Source organism: Elephas maximus, chromosome X (assembly GCF_024166365.1).
Source record: "Elephas maximus indicus isolate mEleMax1 chromosome X, mEleMax1 primary haplotype, whole genome shotgun sequence".
In the NCBI taxonomy this organism is placed as follows: Eukaryota; Metazoa; Chordata; class Mammalia; order Proboscidea; family Elephantidae; genus Elephas; species Elephas maximus.
This window is the reverse complement of record NC_064846.1, coordinates 90,308,355-90,323,172: the sequence shown is the minus strand read 5'-3', so window position 1 is coordinate 90,323,172 and position 14,818 is coordinate 90,308,355. Positions and strand designations below refer to the sequence as shown.

The following is a 14,818-nucleotide window of genomic DNA, read 5'->3' as shown; positions in this document are numbered from 1 at the left end:
GATAAGCAAATACCAAACATACTTTAACCAAAAAGATTTCTAAATATTCAAAACAATCAAAGTAGGCTGGCCAAGATGGAGTAAGGCAATTACAGAGTTCTTCCCCTGGTGATTACAACTAAAAACTATTGATAGAATAAAGAAACTACCTAAGGACTGTGGAAAAAAAACAACAGGCAGATCGGAGACTGAAGTCAAAATTCGAGTAAAGAATCCTCTAAAAAAAGGGGGAAATTAAAGACATGTCTTTTGTTTGTTTGTTTGCTCCCTCCTCTGTTTCCTGGCTCTGACCAGAAGGCAAGCAGAATCCAGGATACTATGCAGAGGATGCTGACAGCAAAACTCCAGGAGAAACCTCCTCTTCCTTAACCACAAAACAGGAAAAAGGGGCCCTACATGCCCGGAGAGTATAAGGGGAATTGCCATGTTTTTTTCTCTCTCCCATTTCTGTACCACAGCTGCTACTATGCCACAGACACCTAAAATCTTGAGAAAAGATCCATCTTTCTAGCTACAGGAAGCACGGCAGGGAAAATACAAGATAAGACTAGAACATTTTACGGTGCTAGAAATTAAGGAGGTGTTCAAAACATGATGGGCGCCTGTTGAAAGGGCATAGGAGCCAATCTGAAGGAGCTCCCAGTGGCCAAAGGTGGAACAATTTGAGCAATAAAATAATAACAGTATTGGATTATAATTCAAAAAATAAAAAATATTCAGGAGTCCATATTAATATAAATAATGGAATAAAGAAATAGGAGAAAACACAGTTCTTCCTTACAATTACTACATGAAGAATAAAAAAAAAAAAAGAGCATCACCCTAAGGCAAACAACTGTTTCAAGCACATGGGACACTAAAAATTAGTGTGCAAAATATGATGAAAAGGTCCCTTTCCCCACCCTAGCCAGAGTCCGACCACTCCTTGGCCTCCAGCAGGCCTCAGGCCAGGTGGGGATGCCCCAGGAGCCCCGCAGCAGCTCTTCTCGAGTTCCCTGTCCGTGCAGTGGGCTAGGGGCCAGGGGCCTGCCCTGGAGGCGCAGGATGCGAGGAAGCCAATGAGCATGCTCAGGGTGGAGCTAGGCCCGTGGCAAGGATGGAGGGCGAGGGCCGGGCATCTCAGCCGCACTCCTCGGGCCTCCTGGCTGGAGGCAACGGCACAGAGAGCCCGGGGAGCGGCGCCCTCCTGTCAGGCAGCAGTGGCTCCTCTGCCCTGCTGCAGGGGGAGCTGCTCGATCTGGATGAGGACAAGGACGACCTGGAGGTGTTCAGTAAGGATGCCTCACTGATGGACATGAATTCCTTCAGCCCTATGATACCAACATCCCCTTTATCAATGATAAACCAAATCAAATTTGAAGATGAGCTGGATTTGAAGGATCTCTTCATTACAGCTGATGAACCTGAAAGCCATGGTGCTGCAACTGAAACCTTCATACTTATAGATTACTAAGACATCTCATAGTGAATTTGACTGTAGTGAATTTGAAGTTAGAAGACGTTACCAAGATTTCCTGTGGTTGAAGGGAAAATTTGAAGAAGCACATCCCACTCTGATTATTCCTCCATTGCCAGAAAAGTTTATAGTGAAAGGAATGGTGGAATGCTTCAATGATGACTTCATTGAGACACGAGAAAGGCACTGCATAAATTTTTAATCGAATTGCTGATCATCCAACTTTAACATTTAATGAAGACTTTAAAGTTTTTCTGACTGCACAAGCATGGGAACTCTCTTCTCACAAGAAGCAAGGGCCTGGATTGCTAAGCTCAATGGGCCAAACAGAGCTGTTGCATCCTCAATGAGTTAAAAATCACACAGAAGAGTTCATGGATATGAATAACTTTATTGAAACATTTAGCCAGAAAATAAGCTTGATCGATAAAATATATCAGAGAATTTACAAGGAAGAAAGGGAATATTTTGAGGAAATCAAAGAATATGGCCCAATTCATATTCTGTGGTCAGTGTCAGAAGAGGATCTGGTTGATAGCCTAAAAGGTGTTGCCAGCTGCATTGACAAATGCTGTGAGGCCTCTGAAAAACAGATGTCTGGACTCTCTGAGACACTGCTGCCTGTCATACATGAGTATGTGCTTTATAATGAAATGTTAGTGGGTGTTATGAAGAGACCAAATACAAGCAGAACTGGATTCCAAAGTTGAAGCTTTGACCTACAAAAAGGCAGATACTGAGCTGCTTACAGAAGAGACTGGAAAACTTGAAGATAAAGTGGAATGTGCTAATAATGCCCTGAAAGCAGACTGGGAAAAATGGAAACAAAATATGCAAAATGATAACAGGTCAGCATTTACAGATATGGCCGAGGAGAATATCAGCTATTAAGAACAATGCCTTACTTCATGGGAATCCTTCCTTACATCACAGACTAACCTCCACTTGGAAGAAACTCTGAATAGAAATCTTAATCCCACTGAGGACTTCTGTGTGATCTTTGGGAAACAGCATCTATCAACCAAAGTTATTCTTTCTTAATGGGCTGTGTCTGCCATAAAGTGGATAAAAAAAATGTTTTACACTATCTGGAAAATCAACAACTTGAAAACTCAGGTATTCCAGGTCACTGACATGAATTAGAATATGTATATATAAAAATATTTAGCTTAGTTTTAATTATGTTCTTAAATTTGTGTACCAGTAATTGTACATGGAAATTTTTTCCTTAAATATTTGTCTGTGGGACATGCCATGTTAGATATGTTGTAAAGACACAGTTCTAATAAAATGTTTAATATGAAAAACGGCATATTTGCACAGTCTCAAAGTATCTGATTATGAGCCAAACCCAAACCAAACCCAGTGCCGTTGAGTCGATTCCGATTCATAGCGACCATATTCATTAAATACAAATTTAAAAAAAGTATCTTTTTTTCTACAGTGGAAAAACCAAGCAGACACAATTCAACCAGGAAATCAAGGTTGATAACACCAGTAATAAGACATACTGACGTCATGTACCCTTGATATGATGTACCAAGGACACATCATTCCTGTGATGTTCTGATCAAAATGCAAAATAACCACAATCTAATCATGTGAAAACATTAGACAGATATAAAAGCATTAGACAAATAACGTTCTTCAAAACTGCTGGGGTCATGAAAAGCTAAAGGAATTTGTTACCACCCGACCAGCCATACAAGATATGCTAAAGGGAGTACTCCAGAAGGCAAAGTAAGGACACTTGATAGTAACCTGAAGTTGTACATACAGGGGGGAAAAATATTCATTAAAGGAAATGTCCTGAAAGTATAAAAACCAGAGTAAAGATATCATTTGTAGGCAAATACAACTGGTATGTCTTTCATGCTTTATAGAGGAAAAAAGCATTAAATAAACAAATATAAGGATAAATTTAAATGTGAATTAGAGTAACTGAGGTATAAAGATTTAATCAGTGATAACAGCAAGATAAACAGGGATGGGGAAAGAGTGGCGTAAGTATATGCTTTTCCCATGTTGCTGAAATTAAGTTAGTATCCATATAAGCCAGACTGTTATGTAAAATAGTAAATGTAATCCTCATGGTAATCAAAAAGAAGCTAACTTTAAAAATTATACACAAAAGGAAAGAAGGGAAACAAAATAGTTCAGCACACACACAAAAAAAACTATACACAAAAGAAGTCAGAATTGGAGGAAAAATGGAACAAAGTAGGTAAAGTCACACACAAAAAAATAAATAACAAAGTAGAAAATTAAGTCTTTCTTTGGAAACAACCGAACGCCCATCAACAGACAAATGGATAAACAAATTATGATACATACACACAATGGAATACTATGCAACGGTAAAGAACAATGATGAATCCAGGAAACGTCCCACAAAACATGGATGAATCTGGAGGGCACTATGCTGCGTGAAATAAGTCAGCCACAAAAGGACAAACATTGTATGAGATCACTATTATAAGAACTCAAGAAAAGGTTCACACACAGAAAAAAATATTTGTTGATGATTACAAGGGTGGGGAGAGAGGAGGTGGCAAAATCACTAACTAGATAGTAGACAAGTGTCAACTTCAGTGAAGGAAGGACAACACACAATACAGGGGAAGTCAGCACAACTGGACCAAAGCAAAAGCACAGAAGCTTCCTAGACACATCCGACCACTTTGAGGGACCAAGTAGTTGGGGCCATAGCTGGGGACCATAGTCTCAGGGGACATCTGGGTAAATTGGCATAACATAGTTTATGAAGAAAATGTTCTACATCCTACTTTGGTGAGTGTCTGGGGTCTTAAAAGCTTGCGAGCGGCCATCTAAGATACATCTATTGGTCCCATCCCACCTGCAGCAAAGGAAAATCAAGAAAACCAAAGACACATGGAAAATACTAGCCCAAAGGACTAAAGGACCAAATTAACCAGAGACTCCACTAGCCTGAGACCAAAAGAGCTAGATGGTGCCTGGCTACCACAGAGGACAGCCCTGATAGGGAACACAACAGAGTCTCAGACAGAGCAGGAAAAAAATGTAGAATGGATTTCAAATTCACATAAAGAGACCAGACTTACTGGTCTGATAGAGACTGGAGGAACCCCTGAAACTATGTCCCCCAGACACTCTGTTATCCCAGAACAGAAATCATTCCCAAAGCCCATTTTTCAGACAAAGATTAGACAGGCCTAAAAAAAAAAAAATAACACCTGTGAGGAAAGTGCTTCTCAGTTCAATCAAATATACAAGACCAAATGGTCAGCTCCTGTCCAAAACCACGATGAAAAGGCAGAAAAGGACAGGAACTGGACAAATGAACCCAGGGAACCCAGGGTAGAAAGGGGGAGCATACTGTCACATTGTGGAGGTTTCGACCAATGTCACAAAACAATATGTGTATAATTTTTTGAATGAGAAACCAACTTGAGCTGTAAACTTTCACCTAAAGCACAATAAAAAATATTTTAAAAACCTATGGGATGCAGTGAAAGCAGTACTCAGAAGGAAATATATAGCAATAAAACCTACGTTAAAAAAGAAAAAAGATCTCGAATCAATAACCTAACTGTACACCTTGAGGAACTAGAAAAGAAAGAAACTATACCTAAAGCTACCAGAACAAAGGAAGTAACAAAGATCAGAGCAAAAATAAATGAAATACAAAACAGAAAAATAAAAAAGAGAAAATCAACAAAACCAAAAATTGTTGTTTTGAAAACGGCAATAAAATTCACAAGCCTTTGGCTAGACAAAGAGAAAAAGAGAAGATGCAAACACCTAAAACTAGGAACAAAAGTGCGGACATTACAAATGACCCTACAGAAATAAAAAGGATAGTAAGGGATTACTATGAACAGTTATATGCCAACAAATTAGATAAATTACAGGAAATGGACAAATTTCTTGAAGCACATAAACTTCCTATATTGACTCAAGAAGAAATATGGTACTCAACAGACACATTAGAGATTGAGTCATTAACTTAACACCTTCCAACAAAGAAAAGTCCTGGACCAGATGGCTTCACCAGGGAACTCTACCTAACATTTATAGAAGTGACCCCAATCCTCCCTGAACTTTTCCAAAAAATAAAAGAGGAGGGAACACTTCCTAACTCGTTCAATGACACGAGCATTACCTTGATACCAAAGTCAAAAACTGACACAAGAAAACTACAAACCAATATTGCGAATGAATATAGAAGCAAAAATACTCAATAAAATACTATCAAACCAAGTCAAAAATCATATTAAAAGGATTCTATACCATGATCAAGTGGGATTTACCCCAGGAAAGCAAGGGTGGTAAAACATTAGAAAATCCATCAATGTAATATACCATATTAATAAAGGAAAAGAACCACATGATCATCTCAATCAATGCAGAAAAAGCATTTGACAAAATTCAACACCCTTTCATGATAGTTTCATGAGTGTTTACCTTTCACGAGTGTTTACTGAACAAGACTGGAACAGAAGGGAAATTTCTCAAGATTAAAAAAAGCATTTATTTAAAACCCACAGCTAACATGATACTCAATGGAGAAAGACTGACAGCTTTCTTGTTAAGATAAGAAACAAGATAAGGATGATCACTCTTACCACTACTATTCAACATCATTTGGAAAATCCAAGCCAAAACAATGAGTCTAAGGGGGGAAAAAAAGGATCCAAATCAAGAGGGAGGAAGAAAAACTATCCCTTTTTGCAGACCACATGATCCTATACATAGAAAATCCCAAAGATTCTACAAGAAAGCTATTAGATCTAATAAATTCAGCACAGTGCGGGGGCACAAGGTCAACACGCAAATATCAACCAGGTTTCCACATATCAGCAATGAGCAAGAGGAAAAGGAAATTAAGGAAACATTATCATTTACAATAGAATCTAAAAGAATAAAGTACGTTAAGATTTAACCAAGTAAGTATAAGACTTTTACACAAAAAAATATAAAACATTCGTAAAAGAAATTAAAGAAGACCTAAACAAACGGAAGGATATTCTGTGTTCATGGATCAGAAGTCTTAATATAGTTAAGATGACAGTATTACCCTAAGCAATCTATAAATTTAATGCAAGTCCCATCAAAATTCCAACAGCCTTCTTTGCAGAAATGGAAAAGCCAATCCTCAAATTTATGAGGAAGGGCAATCCTGAAAAAGAACAAAGTAGGAAGGCTTGCACTTCATGATTAAAAACATAAAACTACAGTAATTAAAACAGCTTGTAATGATAGACATACATAATAATAGACATATAGAACAATGCAAAATAACTGAGTGCAGAAATAAATCCAAACGACTATGGTCAACTGATTTTTGACAAGGATGCTGGGTCCAGTCAATGAGAAAGAAAAAAATCTCTTCATTAAATGGTGCTGAAAAATTTGATTTCCACATGTAAAAGAATGAATCAACGTTCATGCCTCTCATCATACAAAAGAACCAATTCAAAATGGATCAAGGACCTAAATGTGAAAACTAAAACTATAAAATTCTTAGAAGAAAATCTAGGAGTGAGGCTGTGGGACCTACTGTTCAATCATACATTATCAGGTATTAACAAAAAAAAAGCAGCCAAAGACAAAATACATACATGGAACATCATAAAAATTAAGTACTTTTGTTCATCAAAGGACTTTATCGACAAAATAAAGAGACAACCTACAGACTGGGGGAAAATTTTCAGGACTCACATAATCAATAAGGGTCTAATATCCAAAATATATATAAAACTTCAACAATTTAACAACAAAAGACCAGCAACCAAATCAAAAAATTGGACAGAGGACTTAAACAGACATTTCACCAAACACACCAACAAGCACATGAAAAAAAGCTCAACATCATTAGCCAATGTTGTGTGCCACAGAATCAATTTTGACTCATAGCGACCCTATATGACAGAGTAAAATGGTCCCCATAGGCTTTCCTAGGCTGTAATCTTTAAGGGGGCAGATTGCCAGGTCTTTTCTCCCATGGAGTGGCTGGTAGGCTTGAACCACCCACCTTTCAGTTAGGAGAACGCTTTAACCATTGTGCCACCAGTGCTCCTTCATTAGCCATTAGAGAGACGCAAATCAAACCCACAATGAGATGCCACCTCACCTCCACTGGAATGGCAACGATCAAAAACCTGCAATCCCTACCCATTGGCAGTGGGAATGTAAAATGGTAGAGCTGCTGTGGAAAAGTTTGGCCGTTCCTCAAAAAGGTGAACACAGAACTACCATATGACCCAGAAGACATGAAAGCAGGAATGCAAACAGATTTGTGTACACCAATGTTCACTGTAGCACTTTTCGCAACAGCCAAAAGGTGGAAACAAACAAAATGTCCATCTACAGATGAATGTATAAACAAAATGTGGTATACACATACAATGGTACATTACTCAGCCATAAAGAAAAATGAAGTCCTGAGGCATACCACAACATCAATGAACCTTGAAAACATTATGCTGAGCAAAATAAGTCAGTCACAAAATGACAAATACCATATGATCTCATTTATACGAAATAAGCAACTATATAGAAACCAAGGAAACCCTGGTGGTGTAGTGGTTAAGTGCTACGGCTGCTAACCAAGAGCTCGAATCCGCCAGGCACTCCTTGGAAACTCTATCAGGCAGTTCTACTGTCTTATAGGGTCGCCATGAGTTGGAATCGACTCGACGGCAGCGGGTTTGGTTCAGTTTTTGGTTTATAGAAACCAAAGACTATTAATTATTTGCCAGCAGTGGGTGGGAAGGAGACGGAGGAGTCTCTGCTTGGGGTACCTGAGTTTATTTTAACGACAGTAGAATATTTTAGAAAAAGACAGTGATAATGGTTGCACAACATGAAGAACGTAATCAATATCATTAAATTATAAATGTAAAAATTCTTTTACTGGTAAATGTTTTGGTGTATATATTTTCACCACAATAAAAAAAATGTTAAGGGCATAAAAGACAAGACTGAGAAACTGTTACAGATTACAGTAGATTAAAGAGACATTACAACTATAGGCAATGTGAGATTCTGGTTTGGATCCTGGAGCAGAAAAAGGGTATTAGTGGGAAAACTAATGAAATTTGAATAAGATCTATAACTAAGTTCAGGAGCCCGAAAACTTTTTTTGTAAAGGGATTGACAGAAAATATTTTTGAGTGACTTCATTACTGAGCTAAAAGGGTGTCTGGGGGCCATACTCTCAGTGTCTCTCCAGTCTCTGTCAGACCATCGCAACTCCCTGAGAGACCGAATTACTGGGCTGACATCTGGGGACCATGGTCTCTTGGGGGACATCTAGCTCAAGTGGCATAACACAGTTTATAAAGATAATGTTCTACATCCTATTTTGGTGAGTAGCATCTGCGATCTTAAAAGCTTATGAGCGGCCATCTAAGATACTCCACTGGTCCCACCCCATCTGGAGCAAGGGAGAATGAAGAAAACCAAAGACACAAGGGAAAGATTAGTCCAAAGCACTAATGAACCACAACTACCGCAGCCTCTGCCAGACTGAGTCCAGCACAACTAGATGATGCATGGCTACTACCGCCGACTATTCTGACAGGGATCACAGTAGAGGGTCCCAGACAGAGCTAGAGAAAAAAGTAGAACAAAAAACCAAACTCACCAAAAAAAAAAAAAAAGATCAGACTTACTGGTCTGAAAAAGACTGGAGAAACCACAAGAGTATGACCCTTGGATACCCTTATATTTCAGTAATGAAGTCACTCCTGAGGTTTACCCTTCAGCCAAAGATTAGACAGGCCCATAAAACAAAACTAGACAGAATGGGCACACCAGCCCAGGGACAATATGAGAAGGCAGGAGGGGACAGGAAAGCTGGAAATGGGGAACCCAAGGTCGAGAGGGGGAGTGTTGACATGTTGTAGGATTGGCGACCAATGTCAGAAAACAACATGTGTATTGTTTAATGAGAAGCTAATTTGCTCTGTAAACCTTCATCTAAAGTACAATAAAACAAAAAAGGACATCTAAGGGTGAATGGGCTGGGGGGGTCACCCCAATTCCATGAACCCAGAAATCTGGATTCCAGGAGAATCAAAACTATTTTGTACCAAAGTCTGAATTGTCCCCGCAATACCGTTCTGCCCTTTTTCTCTAATAATGGAACTTTTAGCTGGGCATATAGCCATTTATCTGAAAACTATACTGTTAAGCATTTTTTACAGGTAGAATGGTTCCGTGACTGGGTTTCAGCTAACGGAAGAAGACTGGAAGTGATGTGTGCAGTTTCCAACACATGACCTGTTATGGATTGAACTGTGTCCCCCAAAAAATGTCTGTCAATTTGGCTAGGCCATGATTCCCAGTACTATGTGATTGTCCACCATTTTGTCATTTGATGTGATTTTCCTATGTGATGTAAACCTTACCTCTATGGTGTTATGAGGCAGGATGAGAGATAGCTATGTTAATGATGCCGGACTCAATCTACAAGATTAGACTATCTTGAATCGATATCTTTGAGATATAAAAGAGAGAAGTGAGCAGAAAGACAGGGGAACCTCATGCCACCAAAGAAAGCAGTTCCAGGAGCAGAATGTGTCCTCTGGACCCAGGGTTACTTCACTGAGAAGCTCCTAGGCCAGGGGAAGATTGATGACAAGGACCTGCCCCTAAAGCAGACAGACAGAAATCCTTCCCCTAAAGCTGGCACCCTGAATTTGGACATTTAGCCTCCTAGACTGTGAAAGAATAAATTTCTCTTTGTTAAAGCCAAAAGAAAAAAAAAAATACTTTTGACTTTGTGGGCCACGTGATTTCTGTTACTTCTATGCAACTGTGCTGTGAAAGCAGTAAATGAACGGGTATAGCTGTATTCCGATAAAACTTTATTTATAAAAAACAGGATATTGTTATTAAATGCCATCAAGTTGATTCTGGCTCATAGCGACCCTACATGGCAAAGAAGAATTGTCCCATGGGGTTTCCTAGGCTGAAATCTTTACAGGAGCAGATCGCCAGCATCTTCCTCCCATGGAGCAGCTGGTGGGTTCGAACCTCCAACTTTTCAGTTGGCAGCCAAGGGCTTAACCACTGCACCACAAGGGCTCCTTAATAAAAACAGGCAGAGGGTCAGATTTGGTCCACAGGTGAAGTATGCCAACCCCTCATTTAGTTAATAGGATTGTATCAATGTTAACTGCATGGTTTTGGTAACTGTACCATAATAAACGTAAGATGTCAACATTAGGGAAAGCTAGATGAAAGGTATACAGGAAACCTTCGTACTATTTTTGCAACACTTCTGTGTATCTAAAATCATTTCAAAATAAAAAGTTAAAGACATATTATGACTTGAGATGAGAATCAAAGTCCTGTTCTAGCTAAAAACATGGGACAATATAAACACCACGGAGTACTGCTGAGCAGCTAGGAAGTCAGGAGGACACCAAAAGCGCACTTGGGCACACATACGCACGCACGGGCACACACGCACACGCACAAATCCTATGATTAAGTATAATTTTAAGGTTAGTATTAATTTTTCATCCAACAATACATTTTGTAAATTTTCAAACCTACCAATAATTTGAAAGAATTACAGAGGGAGCACCTATATCCCTTCTAAAGTCACTTAATGTCAATAGTTCACACTTCCTTTAACTCTCCGTACACAAACACACATACCCTGTTTTGCACTGAGCCATTCGAAATTTAGTAGACAACATAACACTTTACCCCACAGATGAAGATATTATTTTACATAGCCAAATGCCACTGAAACACCTAACATAGAAGCAATATTTACATTTTAGAAACTGTCACAAAATAACTTTTATAACTTTCCTCCAATATAGAAGAAAATTAAAGTTCACATGTTGCACTTTTTCCTATGCCTCTTAAATATATTTTAATTTAATAAAATAATTAGATTTAACAGGTAAACTGTTCTTTTTTTTATTTCGCCCCATGTCCAAACTTGTTTCCAGACAATATAGGGATACCGGTAAGTCTACAAACCTTAAAAAATGAGGTAAATTAAATTGTACTATCAATTACTATGATCACAATCTATATTAGAACATAAATATGATGAGATTTTAGGAGTTTACTCTTCCTTACAGAAGCGAAAAATACTTGGGTAATAAATTACCCAAAGTAGTAGACGGTAAACAACATAACTCATAGAAAACTTCAGTTTTAATAAAGCATTTACAATATAATTGTGCACACTAAAGGATTCAATATCTGGAACTGAGCCTCAGAGGCAAAATCAATATTGCTCCTTTTCATAGGAATCCAAGTTGTTATATGACTTGTTAAATTGCTTAATTCCTTTACAGAAACCAAATTAAGAGGTTGTACTCAAATTGCATAGAAATTTATAAATACTCACAAAATGATGTACAATTATGATTTATTTGACATAAAAATATATCCATGACATATTAAGTGTGTGGGGGGGAAATTCCTCCTCCTCTTCTTAAATGGACAATTGTTGCTCAAAAGCCCTGTAAGGAAAGGTCTTAAATAGGTATCCCTCCAAAGAATACATATTCATGGCCAAAAAGCACATAAAAAGATGCTCAACATCATTAGTCTTGAGAGAAACACAAATTAAAACCACAGTGGGATACCATCTCACATCTACTACAATGGCTATTTAAAAAAAAAAAAAATAAGTGTTGGTGAGAATGTGGAGAAATTAGAATCCTTGTGCATTGCTGGTGGGAATATAAAATGGTGCAGTTTCCATGGAAAACAGTTTGGAGGTTCCTCAAAAAGTTAACATGGAACTATAAAACACTGCTAAAAGAGATTAAAGAAGACTTGAATGGAAAGATGTTCCATGTTCATGGAGTGAAGGACTTAATATTGTTAAGACGTCAATACTACCCAAAGCAATCTACAGATTCAACGTAACGACAACCAAATTCCAACAGCCTTCTTTACAGAAATAGAAAAATCAATCCTCTACATAGAATGGCAAGAGGCCCTGGATAGCTAAAGCAATGCTGAAAGAACAAAGTAGGAGGACTCACGCTTCCTGATTTAAAACATACTAAATAAATACAAAGGAGTCCTGGTGGCACAGTGATTAAGCACTCCACAACTAACCAAAAGGTCAGCAGTTTGAACCCGTCGGTGTTCCCCGAGGAGGAAGATGTGGCAGACTGCTTCCATAAAGACTACAGCCTAGGAAACCTTATGGGGGCAGTTCTACTCTGTCGTATAGGGTCACCATGAGTTGGAATTCACTCAACGGCAAGGGGTCTGGGTTTGGTATATAGCTATAGTAATCAAAACAGTCTGTTACTGGTATAACAAAAGATACTTAGACCAATGGAATAGAATTGAGAGTCCAGAAGTAAACTCACACATCTATGGTCAACCGATTTTTGACAAGGATGATAAGTCCATTCGATGGGGAAAAAAGAGTCTATTCAATAAATGGTGCTAGGAAAATGAGATTTACTCAAGCAGAAAAATGAAATAGGATCCATGCCTCATACCATACACAAAAACAAATTCAAAATGGATTAGGGACCTAAATGGGCAAACTAAAACCATAAAATTTCTTAAAAGAAAAAGCAGGGGCAACATTGTCAAGCCTAGCTTTTAACAATAGATTATCTAATATAATAAAAACACAAACGGCGAAATACAAAATAAGTAACTGGTGCCTCATAAAAATTGCAAGATTTTGTTCATCAAAAGACTTTACAAAAAAAATGGAAAGACAAGCAACCAACTGGGAGAATATCTTCAGAAACCACGTATTCGACAAGAATCTAATAACCAAGATACATCTAGAACTTCAACAACTTAACAAAAAGACAAACCACAGGCTTATGAATGGTTATGAATAAGGTCCATTTCTAAGTGTGTCTTTAAGTCAAATTTGGAGGTAAGTCAGAACAGCTGCATACAGTTGTTATTTAGCCTTACTTTAGTGCAAGAAAAGGTCTGAAACCTTTCCAATGATTTAAAAGCTATAGGGCTGCTATGAGTCGGAATTGACTCGACGGCACTGGGTTTTTTTCTGGGTACATGCAGGTGACTGTGATAAAGAATTTGTTGCAGGTAGGGACTGGTTCAATCGTTTCAAGGTGAGGGTGCATTTACATAACATTAAAGGGCAAGTACCAGCTGTCCAATAAGTCCAATGTTTATAACCCAGGGACTTAATCATAAAATGGGCAAAGGACTTGAATAGACCTTTCATCAAAGAGGAAATTCAAATGGCTACCAAACACATGAAAAGATGCTCAGAATCATTAGTCATCAGACAGCTGAATATCAAAATCATAATGAGATACCATTTCATTCCCGCCAGGATGCCCAAGACAAAAAATAAATAAATAAATTGAAAATAACAAATGTTGGCAAAGATACGGAGAAATTGGAACCGCTACCCACTGCTGGTAGGAATGCAAAATGGTACAGCTGTTGTGCAAAACAGTATGGCGGTTCCTCAAAAAAATAAAATTAGAACTACCATAAAAAAAAAAAAAAGAACTACCATATGACCCAGAAATTCCACTCCTAGGTATATACCCAAAAGACTTGAAAGCAGAGACTTGTACACCAATGTTCACTGCAGCACTATTCACAATAGCCAAAAGGTGGAAACAACCTAAATGTCCTTCAAGAGATGAATGGATAAACAAAATGTGGTGCACATATAAAATAGAATACTACTCAGTCAGTAGGAGAAACGAAGTCTTGATACATGCTACAGGATGGATGGAGCTGAAAGACATGCTGAGTGAAATAAGTCAATCACAGAAGGGCAAATATTATATGACCTCACTTATATTAAAAGACAAAAAAAAGACAAATGTACAAAGTTTATCAGTGATTACCAGGGGAGGAAGGGAGGAGGAAAACGGGGGGTTAACGATGATGGAAATATAGCACTGATTAAGGGTAGGGTTGCAGAGAGGATTATTGTAACTGGTGTCAATAATTTGTATACCTGCAAAAAGCTGAATTGGCAAAAGTTGTGTGATAGATATATTTACAACAAAAAGGAGTAGCTGCTGAGGCTGCTTTTGTACAACAAAAAACCTCATGGGATTTGGCTTCTCTTGGTTTGGAGGTTCAGGGTCATGGTTACATAGGACATTCCAGTTAGCCTATGTTTATCTCCTAGTTCACTGGGCAGTACCTGGGGTCTTAAAAGCTTGCAAGCAGCCATCCAAGGCACAATCATTGATCTCTGTTTGCCTAAGTCAACACAGGAAGGACCGTCAGGAATAGGAGGAAATGGAATGTGTAGCTAACTGCCTCCATAAGCAGCTGCCACCTATGTTGTAAGGCCAGAAAAACTGGATGGTACTCGGCTACCATTACTGAACATTTTGTTCAAAAATTCTATAAAAGAATAGTGAT

General features: G+C 38.2%; 1 protein-coding gene and 1 pseudogene across 7 annotated transcripts in view; one reads left to right on the top strand and one right to left on the bottom strand.

Annotated features, from left to right (window-relative positions):
- ATRX (ATRX chromatin remodeler) overlaps positions 1-14,818 on the bottom strand; it is a 409,611-nt gene that overhangs the window by 233,631 nt on the left and 161,162 nt on the right. The window lies entirely within an intron of this gene.
- LOC126069460 (sorting nexin-7-like) lies at positions 1,097-2,497 on the top strand (annotated as a pseudogene).